The 12,795-nt window shown below is 32.6% G+C and overlaps 1 protein-coding gene across 1 annotated transcript in view; it reads right to left on the bottom strand.

Annotated features, from left to right (window-relative positions):
* The window catches only part of LOC128985413 (protein qui-1), a 252,153-nt gene extending 241,861 nt beyond the window's left edge, over positions 1-10,292 (bottom strand). The window contains exon 1 of the mRNA XM_054404890.1: positions 10,200-10,292. The gene's annotated coding sequence lies outside the window, so the exon portion shown is untranslated. The remainder of the gene's footprint in view (positions 1-10,199) is intronic.
* Positions 10,293-12,795: the final 2,503 nt, after the last annotated feature.

The following is a 12,795-nucleotide window of genomic DNA, read 5'->3' as shown; positions in this document are numbered from 1 at the left end:
CCTCAAAACAATTTTCTCAGCGCAGTTCTTTCGGTTGGATTGGAGCCAAAGGAGGTTTGATTGGTTTCACGCTGGTTTGGTTTCCATCTGCGGTCCCATTTATTTATACAGGGAGAAATATTGTCATTGCTCGAAAACCAAACTTTATGTTCATAAAAATCTAAGACCAATTTAGTGCAATGGCTCAACTAATAATAATAATATTATTACTTGTCATGATACTTTTCAAGGAAATTAAGATTGACTTGGTTTATTAAAAGGCAAAAGATCTCGGGTCTTGTTCATTCATTTTATTTTGCTAGATAGCATTACTGAATAATAGCTTGGTAAAAAAATTGTATCTAAATCATAAATATTCAAATTTAATTGTGAACATTTTAGCCAATCGATTAGCTATATGGATTATGGTGTTAAATATGTGAACAATATGTGTGTGCTCTAATTCTTCAAAAAGGCCCTGTGTTAGTAGATAACATTTAATAGTACTTGACAGCTATCAGAACATAAACAGGATAAAACCCCCATAAAATATCAAAACTGTTAAGTTGCATACTTTGTAACAAAACACGTAATTAAATGGTTCAAATCATTTTACAATCTTACATGCGCTGTTAAAAATTGTTAGATTGTTGAATTTGAATATTTTCAACGTGAGTTTGGTGTTAAAAACTCAAATTGTAATAATTTATCATATTAAAAAGAAGATCGTTTAAGTGATTATGTTTTTAAAAAATGTACGGTTATTTAATAGTCATAACTTATTATTATATTGTTCCCATAACTTAAATAGTCACAAAACAATACCCATAGACATGATTTTAATATATTTTATGCTTTTCTTAATCTTAAATTAAATTACCGGATTTTTCAAATGTTGAGTGAACAAAGAGCACAAATGTAACCTTAACAAGGACAGTAGCTCGTAAGAAGCCGGCTGCAAGTTTTTTAATTGATTTAAAAGCCTAGAGCTTTTAAACTTGTTAGAGTTCTCATTTGAATACGATTTAAAGGTACTTCTTATTTAACTCAATTGCATTAGCTCATGAAAACTTCAAATTGAATAAGTCAGTTAACTCAAGTATAAGAAACTTAACCAATAAGATGCTAAATTAATGGTTGAAATGTAAATGCAAATACTTACGTAACTCGGTTATATAGTATACATACCTGAAAACATAAAGTTATTATTATAAATGATGTAACAGTTCGTATATAAATATGTTAAACACATGTTCTGTAGAGTGAATTAGAGCAAATAATTGAGCTGGATACTTTAAAATGGTTGATATACGTTACCTATTTATCCTAACTAACTTAACAACAACTTAATTATGATGTAAACCATCCTGATATACAAAAACCTGTGGCTGTTCATGCGAGAGAGCATTCTCAAACTTATCAACAGTGTTATTCTTTAGAAGTAATAAGATAATTCGCCAAAGACGCATCAGACTTAAAAATATAAAAAATAAAATAAACGTAAAACGTCGATTACATTTCTGTAATTTAAAATATCGGATGTTCCGCTGAATCCGTCGCCCATGGACCGGTGCTGATATGCTAATGATCCCAATGTTGCTGATCTGATTTCTCTATCGCATCGATTTACCTTTAGAATAAAATTGAAACTTAAAAGTCCATTTTCCAGTAGTTTATTTTATGGTTAGTTATCATCAGTATAAATTGCTGACTGTACAGCATTTATTATACTTTACTAAATACAAGGAGTTTCTATATTAAAAGCAGATCATGTAAAGTTATTACCTACTTGAAATCTATTATTATACTAACGAGGTGTTAGCCCGTCCAACGTACGGGAGTGGTCAGTTAAAACGGTGTAGGCCAATAATTCAAAACAGCTAGTTTACACGTATAAAGACAAATTTTATTGCAGCCTACATTAGAAAGAGTAATTATCAATTGAGAAGTGTATAGGCCTAGTCAATGATAACACCTTCCATCGCATACCTACCTCTTCCATAATCAATATCACCACAATACAACTACTCATACTGTACTATACACAATTTCCAGTAGGTCTGAATAGAAACTCCCTAAAATAAAACGAAAACATCCAATAAAATTCACAGTACACATAATTATAACGTTGGTGTCCTGACATCATTAAACGAATCGTCCACACACATTCTTTATGTCAATTTCACTGCATCAATTGCTAAATAAATAAGTGTAAACAAAGAAAAGTAAACACAACAACATATTAGTTTGTTTTGTAAACAGCTGAGTCAAAAAATATTCATTTGAACAAAAGAACTGGTCACATGTTGAAGAAATTTAAAAAGTAAAAACGCTAGTAAAGCTAGTGACGTAATTAATTGTCTATGTTTATTGTCCATTCCGTTATCAGTTCCAATATCCTTGATAATTAAACCACCCCCATTGAATCAATGTACATCGTAATTCCCCTTATTCATTTATTTAAACTATAAAATATATTCAGCGCCTCCAAACGTAACCACAACTAAACACACGCTAAACAACCTTTTTAGATTTCATAAAAGGATGGTTAGTCTAATTGCAGTATCCTAGGTCAATGATGACGTTGTGTTCAATCTATGTCATTCATCTGTATATCTTTGGATAACACCCGTCTGAGGTTGTGGTGGTAATTTAAAATCGTATTCCTGAGGATTCTTGATCTCCATCTTTATGACATCAATATTTCCAGGCCTAATCCAAACAAAGTTCAAGCATTCAAAAACATTGATTGTAAACAAAAAGCTGTCAAGATGAATTAAAACATGTAAAAATTGTGATTTTCCTACCCTTTCCAAAAAAGTTGAGCAGTAAAATAATTTGCACATCTTTTTTATTAAACTCGTGTACACAGCCTCGACTTGTACACATTGATGGTGTTACTTATCTCGGTGGTCTACTAATCTTACTTATTTCCTATAATCAATGACACAATCAGAGTAAATAACCTCATAGTTCTATAGGGCATTATTATAATTAACCAGCTGTTAGTTAAAACAAATTATATTGCACTAAAACAAACCGAAAATTACAAAGATTATTTAAAAATATTACTTGAACATCCTAGTATTTTACTATGTATATTTAAATAATCCGTCATCCTCTTATCGAAGGATTGAACGTATCAATTATTAGCATTACACATAGTATAAATAAGTCAACCCTTAGTATGTCTTTTAATTTGATCCAAATGCTGAATTTGTGTTACAAACCCTGAATGTTTACAGCTGTTATGTTAAGCAAATTATATTATACCAAAAGCTAGTTTAGAATCTTAGCGTCGGCTGCTAGACTTTTCAAAAATTAAAACTTAATTTCTAAAAAACTGGGACCCTAAACTAAAATTATGGCTTCGACATTCCCTAGTTCTCAAAATTATCTTTCTTTCAACACAAAAATCATGAAAATCCGTCGAGTGGTTGATTCAGAATCGTGAAATAAAAAAACACTGTTTCGTTTTAATATTATATATTATTAGTCATATGACATTGGAGAGAGGAAATAATGATGTTTTGCTGTCGTATGAGCTGATCACCTGACATTATTTTGTAACGTGTCAATGTGTTTATTTTTAATTCATATTCAGACATTGACTTCAATTGCCCTAGACAGTTAGTTGCTCATTTCTTCTACCGAATCTTTGAATCTTAATTCGATAAATTGAACCACACCATATTTCAATATTGATAAAAAAAATAGGGATTTATTCCTTTAGATGACTGTCATTAACTTTAAGTAGGCTCAATACGACTTGCTTGAAGTTCCATGTGATTAAGTTAAAAATAGCTGTTATATATATACTACTTCTACGAAGCGTCTAACACTGAAACTATGCTAAAACCTTAAGATTACGCATTCAGAGTCAACATAATATTGTATTTAATATTTTAGTAAATTAGAAAAAATCAGAAGAATGGTATGATACATCACCTATACAATGTAACGTCCAGATTAAACCACTATTTACATTTAATCTGGTTATATTTCATTGCAATACATTTGGAGTGTTCGAATTACACAAATTAATCTGCCTACTTTCTGGATTAAAAACCAATCGAGGAATAAAATACAGCTTGCTTTCTAAATTGGGTTTAATCTGATGTCATAAAAAATAGTCCTGTGATATAAAATAAAATGTTACCGTACTAGTCCCTACAAGTTTTATACAACAGCTTATTGTTACCATTGACTATGTATATTTCAGACTTAATAAATTCAGAATTAATCTATCACAAATATCAATGCAAAAATATTTGTACTTAGACAAGATACAAACATCACTGCTTATTACGTCATTACCTCTACTTGTATAATACCCATAATGAAATTGCGATCGATGGGGCTTTTCAACGGCAGAAACAGACTATCCAATCTCATTTAGCGAGAATACGACGCTCGCTTCACAACGAACAAACGGCATTCCAAGAACCTCCACTTAGTGTAATGGAGCCAAACCCAACTAGCGTGCAGGCTTGGTATTCATCCAGCTGGTTAACTCACTGTTAAACCCTAAATACTGTCATCACATTTGATTCACACAACTATACACGGTTGAACGAGTATTTGGTGGATGTATTTGGAGCAATTTACTTGGTTATTTTATCAGTATTTATGCAAACGTCAACCTAATTGGGTTAATTTCAAATGGTGAGGTGGGTAAAATACGTCATATGTAAAGATTAGAGGTTTAAGGTTCTTTTCGAGTTTTGTACAGTATTTTATGTTGTCATTGTCAGGCATAGACTAAGTTTATAAACGTCCGTTCAAGATGTTTACTATTCAAACACGTAACGCATAAATGTTGGCTATCGTTATAAAATCCAACACGTATAAGTTTAAGAGTGTGCTCGAGTACCACGATATCGATTTCCAATTCATTTGCAGCAATAACGTGCCTGATGTGCAGTGGTATGTGGTATTCTCTGACTAATTGTATTATGCTTATTAGTTTGGGGGTTTCCCTTATTGTTCTAAATAGCGTTACTTAATATGGGAATGATGTTAATTTTTCATCGATTACTTAAATCCAGGCCAAGAATTATTGGTATTTCTTCTTAAAACCATATTTTTCAGATATCATGGGTCCAAATATTTTCATCATAAGAAATCATAAGTGTGTTGATCATAGTACTACTAGGAATACTTACTAGTGAATTTAATTTTGAATGTTTTAATCGGCTTAGCAGAATAGTAAAGTAAATTTCGTTTGAACAATGCAAACAAAACAAATGTAAGGATTGCAGTTATATTTTAACTAGCTGTACCCACGGGCTTTGCCCCGTTTAACTTCATAAGAGAGCTCGTTCGCATGGCTCAATCACGTCCCCGTGATTCTTCTCGTTCGCTGCGCTCACTTGCCTTCAGGTTAGCTCGTTTGCTACGCTAACTCACCTCCAGGTTGAAGTTCGTTCGCTACGCTCACCCACCTTTTGTTTGCAAATTAGCTGTTATCATAAATTTAAAAAAATAGTGCTGCACCCTGTTGGTAATCCTTGTAACTGCTATTGAACATCATAGAACAGAACCAACTTGTTTTTTTGAAACATCTGTTAAGATTCATTAATTCCATTTAAATATGAGTACTCATAAGGTTGACATGGGAAACGCCAGAGCCACTGGGGCGGAGCCGAGGGTCCGATCAGAATAAAAACAACGTAGTTTTCCTATTTAATGCCTAAAGAATCAGTGTACCAAATTTCAGCCTCCTAGGTAAATGTACCTAACCTAGGTGTGTAGGTTGTGTAAGAGAATTAGTGATGAGCGAGTGTGTCAGTGAGGGCTTTGTCTTTATATAGATGGTCACTAAGTTCTATTTTCTCACCATTCCCCTACTTTATTGCTACACCTAGTATTAAATATCTAGTTTAAAATTAATTGTAACAGGAATTCATATAAAAACCATGTTTGCGCAGAGAAGCTGTGAACAAAACTTCACCTAATTGATCAGACAGACAGACGTATCATTAAATATACCTTCAACTCGTCCATTCCTTACCTAAAATATAGTAAAATAATAAAACTCTGTTGTATTTTAAGAACTGAATTCCCCGTTCCACCTTATCTAACCGTTTAGAGATTTTAATCAAACCCTCAGATTAAAACTCTAATTAGCTGTTCGCTTCATTAAACTTGAATGGAGCGAGAATTCACTTCAATTACCAACTTTTAGTTTTCCACCTAAACTATAGACGATAACTTTACAAACTAAATTTACCAGTCTTGAGATTAATTTAGGAAATTTGTACCTTTCGATTATTTTAATGATATCCATTATATTATTTTAAATTAAGATGTATCAATAATTAAGGTGGTTCATGATTGGTAGGGGATGTGACTGAAATTTTCAGCTGATATAAAATACCCGGAGGATCCCTAGTCACACGTGTGCAACTAATTATGATCGTTTATTTTTAACTGTCTGGGCGAAGAATTTGTTATCCATAATGAGGCTAAGGTTTTTCTTTTTTTTTATTTGTAGCAAGTAAACTAGCACTAATGTTTTAAAATTAAAATTGTCGGGACCACATAAGTTTTCAGTTGAGGGAGGAGCCTATTTACCATATGGGTTTGAATGAACCAATGAGAACCGTGCGGTGTTGCCAAATCTAATAATACCAGCTGACTTGAAAATATTGCTTAGTATATTTTATTAGTGCGATGTGGCAACGTTGCACTAGCCTTGTCTTGTGATTGGCTGCCACCAACTGCAAACTTACGTGGTCCCGACAACTAGGGTGGACCCTAGTTTTATGTTTCTTGAAAATTAGCGTTAATTATAATCAATAAAAATGAAATGGAACACAATATTTTTTCTGTAGGATTTCACTTTTATATATTCAGTTTAACATTACAAAGCCAAATATATAAACTTGTGAGTGTATTTTATCAAGCTAGATGTTTCAAAAATATCCATCCTACATATTGACTTCAAACACTACGATTGAACAAATTACTTTACAATTTTACATACTTGATAAGCTTTCTTATTGCAATCAAAAACTAAAAATCCACAACTATTTGAAGTTATCATTTTGCTACACTATTGTTTTTCAATCAAATTCTGTCATACTTTTGTACTCAGTACAGTCCAACGAAACAGCATAGTCTCATTGGTTTAAAAAAAAATGGGTACAAACATTAATTTTATCCCGGTTTACCAGTGAATTAAACGGCTAAACCCACCACAATTACTCGCTATGCCAATAAAATTTTCATTTCTCTCTTATCCCGTTTAAATTTATACCCATCCATTCTATTTCAGTTTACCCTGTATAACCTAAAACAATAAACCGCTGTCAGTGCTGCCACTTACAATGTCAAGTATAGAGGAAAATATCCAACTTGCACGTAAACCATGCCGTCCCCCCCCCCCCACTATTCACCCCCCACTTTACCGGTTCCCGCGTACTCTACGTTACCGGAGGGGGTAAGCGTGATGGAGGGGTGGGTATAGAGGGTAGGTCGATACCTGCACCTGCCTGCCACTTGCTGATGATCTCTGATAATTGTGCACTTCATGCTCGCCGGAAACCTGGTGTCGTTTTTTTCGGTTTCAACTACTTTCGTAATTGACCTTTTATACTGAAGTTTAAAAAGAACCATCAAGGGACTGTGCTAAATTGCTCACTGGAATCATTGTGTCATCTTGCGAGGCTTTATTAACCTAAGTATAAATTTAAATCATGAAAAGTTGGAGCCAATTTGTTATTTAAAAGAGACATAGTCGAATAAGTCACTCCACTACTTAGGATGAAATTATTTTTGGTCATACTGCAGCAAAAACAGCAGTTTTTAACGAATGCGTTGCGGGTCTAAAGTAGAATTTTTTCTCTCTTGGGAGTAAAAATCATTTTTAATCCCTAGGGAGTAAAAATCAGCTGTTGTAATCAGTTGTAAATTTAGATTGTGGCAATAATTTTTTATCGATTGATTTATTAGGTAAGGTTTTATCCTATGTGTTGTCGATCGCTCGACATATCGATGTTATAATTACACAATCGTAATAGAAGAAATTGTTGAATCGGTTACTAAACAGCTGCTTATTTGCCTTGGCAGAATTGAAAACAAGCTGGAAGTCGTTTTGAGAGGTTATCTTTACATAAAAATTATTTAGTTTTCTACCTTAGTCTGTTAATGATGCAATATGACAAAAAATATAGTTCACCACGCGGACAAAAGGTGTCGTTTTAACCCTCGCTCATTCTCCGACCTCGGCTTCGCCTCGATCGTAAAACTCGGGTCAAAAAGAGTCACTTTACGCCCTATTGATGAAATATACTATCTTATATCTTATGCGAATCAAACGATGTTTTAGTTTGGCTTGTAAAATTTGTATATTTGACATAGATTTCTTTAGTGCACTCTTCCAGTGGCTTAATCCAACTATGTCATTGTAAAACTGAATGAAACTTATAAAACCACAAAAATGGTATGTCTATTGTTAGTTTTATTCATAGTCAAAGGTAATATATAAAACTAAACGCCCGCGTTTAGGGTTGTGTGTAATCGCAATTTTTAATCAATGTAGGCACTTAGTTAGCATGTTAGAAAAATAAGTATGAAATAGCAAAACCCCAATGAAAATGTATTATGCTCTATGCTTTTATAACCTTATCTATAAATCTCGTACTCCAAAGGTTTATAAAAAACAAAAAATGTTTTCATAGGATCTTCAACACGAAAACACTGTTTTTGAAATGTTTATTGATTTTACCTTCCTAAAAACGGTAAATCTAAGAACGCGTCTTAAATTACTGTATTTCTAAAATCATGGATTTTTTTCTAACATACATCGATTTAAATATATAAATGCATATCTGTTAGCATACATAGATTGTTCAAACAGTTTTAAAAGTTTGCGGCTATGATATATTTTTTTATAATGATCACAAATTATTTTGATCAATTTCGAATCATCAGGTCATTCAGCATCAAGCATATCCTATTTTTTTTTTTTTTTTTTTTTTTTTTTTACTAGAAAATAGTAGTATAGGCCTCTTATTATCGGTGCTACTTTTAAAATTGTAATTTGTGTTTTGGTTTTGTATCTTATTGAATAATATACCTTACAATATTATCCAGCTTGATATGACTAAATGGTTTGCTTAAGAGAAAATGATATAGCCTATTTCACTAAGTACAGGCATAGACTAACCAACACAAGTAGACTTCCCATCCCATTGAAAATTTTGAAGCACGTTTTTCGTGTCTAGTTCATGTACGTGACACAAAGGCGCTAGTGTCGATGAAACTGTGTTTCCATTATTTTAGGGTTAATTTCTTGATTTGTGCTTTACTGTTTGGTTATATAACTAGGGGATAAGTTATTGTTTATGATTAGATCGTATTATTTGGTTAAACGAGGTTTTAAATGGCTGTAATAACGGGAAACAAATTGTAAACAAAACACGACCTCTACATAAACCGTACATGAACTAACAATAAAATTGTCTTCAGCTGTTCCATAAGGATGAGAAATCTACTAAGGGAGTATGTTTTATCTATGGTACAGGCATAATATGACTGTAGTTCTTCTTTTAATTGTAAAACCGGTCACAACATTAAATTTTAAATATATAGTTTACCTCCAAAATAAGTTAGAATATCTTGATTCAAAGGTAATATCACTTACAAATTCCCTACTGACAATAAGATGTATTTTTCTATCAATGTTATTAAATGGATAAATAATATTTATTGTAGTTCGCAAATGTTGTGACCACAAATTTGCGTTTAGGCCAATCATAAGTGTGTTATTCTTCGTAGAGTTTGTACTGAAAACCTATTTATAAGTGAAATATTTAGTTCTTGTGTTCTAGTTTGCCATTTGTAACTGAAAAATGGTACTAAAATATTGGCTAGACTATTATCAATTTTTAACAATCGAAGAAAATAACTCCATTATACTAAAAAATAGTGCACTGTAGGGCGTAAAACGAGATAAAACTAAAAGCATTTAAAAGTCTATAAATTAAAAGTTTTAGCTGAGTCCTACTTTTTACTTTTCTCTGTCAGTGTGTTCTGTAGCTTCTGAAATAAAATAATTATGATAATTACTGTGAACCCCAAACAAACTATTAGTCGGTTTAAACGAGCTATAAAATATCCAATTAGTTAAATGATCTACTGCAATTAAACGACACATTACTATATTGATGACCAGATACTATGATAATTATTTTCCATTATAAACAATAATTTACCTTATAGAATTTTAGTAATTTCCAACTCCTTTGAAACCGGAAAACACACGAATGAATAGTTTAAATAAAATGTATTTTCAACCACAAACAAACAGAACGGTGTCGACGCCGATACTTCCACTACAACACTGCACGATATTAGCGTCCCGACGCTTGCGCACACTCATACGCGCACACACACACGCACACGCTTCCAACAGGTGGACTTTTACTGCGTTTCAGAACATACTGAGGTATCATGTATGAACGAACAATAAGTTCCCTTCTTGGATTGCACTATTGACAAGAATACATTCTTTTGGATGGATTTCTTCGTTCGTATTTTAACTTTTATCATTAGTAGTTAACAAATGCTTTGTTAAATAAACGTGTTTAATGCAACAGATCATGGGAAAAATAGAACAAGTTTAAAAATATACATATTTTTAGTGTCACTAGATCATTTTTTTCCGTTTTTCCAATGTGGACAAACGTACTGTTAAAGTAAGTGAACGTATAATTACGTACCCTTATTTTTTTACATTCATGATGTTTCTAAAGCGCTTAATCCCCCCCCCCCCTCTCGAATTTCTTATTATGGCAATTCCAGATGTATAATTCCTTTCCAACACGTACAGGTGCTAGGTTATAATTTGTGGTAACTTTTACCTAATTTTATTCTATTCAATAACTGTAAATTCGAACTAAACATATTTTTCGATTCCATCAGTACACAGACATTATAATTGAATGCACTGAACCTACCAATTCAGATGTAGCTGAAGTAGGAAGTGAAGGACTGCCCTGATGTGCACAGAGCGAGACAGTTTAATGATGGCAGATCTTGACATTGTATACTTTCAATCGCTGAACAGAACGATGGGACTAATAATGCAACTGTAATTTGAAACTTAAATTGAATCATGGCTATAAAATTATATATTTTGAAAATGTTTTTCAGGATCCTTGGCAATAGTCAACATTGTTGGGTGTTTTCGACATCATTTGCGATTTCCTTAAGCATTCAGATTTAAAGATATATTCCGTTTTACCGTTTTATTATGAACAATGCATAACAACAGAACGTGTAAAGTAAGCATGTCTACAGGTCCAGTACATGATTATGGTTATTTTGTTCAAAACAAGACTGTCAGAAACTCTACACCGGGTCATTTATTAGAACCTCATGCAATCATACGAGTATAAACAGTTTCATTAGAATCGTTGTAAACTTGTATTATATTTGTGGTATTTCCAAGCTATTGCGGAATATTTCTATCAATATTAGTTATCCTATAATTTTACTACAGTACAGTATCTGGAATCTGATCCAATCCTCAGGCGATAAATGAAATAGCTAAAGCTTAAAATTAGTATGTAATACTTAACCAGCTTAAGTTGGAAAACCCCATACAGACAACTGTATACCCGCTGAATATGATTTACCTACTCAAAATGTATTATGTTACAAATGTATAGCGAATTTCCCTATAGGGAAGTAGCTATTACCGTAGGTGGCACGGAAAGACCTTGGCCCGGGACCGATTTACTTTTTCGTTTTGATGTCCCCAGAGGCCAAAAACGCCATTCGTTCAATATGTTTCCGTTAACCTGATAACTCGAGTATTTTTTGTCCGATTTTGATGAAATTTGGTTTAAAGTTGTAAGGTTTATCCCAACTTGAACTAGTTCGCGAACCAGCATGATCGGAGGGAACATGGGAACGGGGTTTTATGGGGTAAAAATTGAGTCTTCTCATTTTTTACCCTTCTTGGGAGAGGAGGGAAAATGCTTTTACCTAAGCACACAGGTAGCCAGCCTGTAGTGTGAGACTCCTGAAATTATCACAGACTACTTCTCCTCATTTTTGACCCTTAAAACACAAAATTTCTCAATTTCTCTATAAACCTTTTTAAAGAGCTTAAAAACAAATAATTTAGTATAACAAAATTGTTTTTGTAAGGTTATAGGTAACGGAGAAAATTCTAATTTTTTTAAAATTTAAATTCCCATGTTATTTTTATGGAGAATATTGTAAAGTATTGTAGTTTGTTTATGGATATATTTTGATCAAATTTGGCAAATTTATTTATTTTATACTAAGCTATTAATATTTCACTAAAACCACGCTTTATTAGTTACCTTGTAGCAGCAAACCTAGGTACTCGTTAAACTTATTTAAATAGATTTAATTGAAAATCAATTCAGACAAATGGAAATTCGCTTAGTCGGTAGGTTTGCTGCGGTGGGGGTAATTCATACATAAATGTGTTATGGGAAATATTCCAACAATACATAACTCAGACTTGCTACAACAATAACAGTATCCTCTTCTAACAGAGCAATAATTACAAACACAGCCACAGCTTGTCAAATGTCTTGTGTTCTGCTCTGAGGGCTTTCTGCAATCTCCATATTCTAAAATAAATGACCATTGTATTCAACGACATTTACGAATCCAATCATTCTTATACAATAACTCTCTAATGTTAAGTTAATGTCTAGATACGGGTTCATTTTATCTTTAGTTAAAATATTTTTACTGAATAAATTATGATGATATACAACGCAAACAATGCGAAATGTAAACAAAATATGTTAAAATGCAATGTAACAC

The sequence above is a fragment of the Macrosteles quadrilineatus genome, unplaced genomic scaffold, assembly GCF_028750875.1.
Source record: "Macrosteles quadrilineatus isolate MER2022 unplaced genomic scaffold, UCM_ALF_1.0 Scaffold_2__2_contigs__length_208266976, whole genome shotgun sequence".
Classification (NCBI taxonomy): Eukaryota; Metazoa; Arthropoda; class Insecta; order Hemiptera; family Cicadellidae; genus Macrosteles; species Macrosteles quadrilineatus.
The sequence above is the reverse complement of the archived record's forward strand: the minus strand, read 5'-3'. Positions and strand labels throughout refer to the sequence as shown.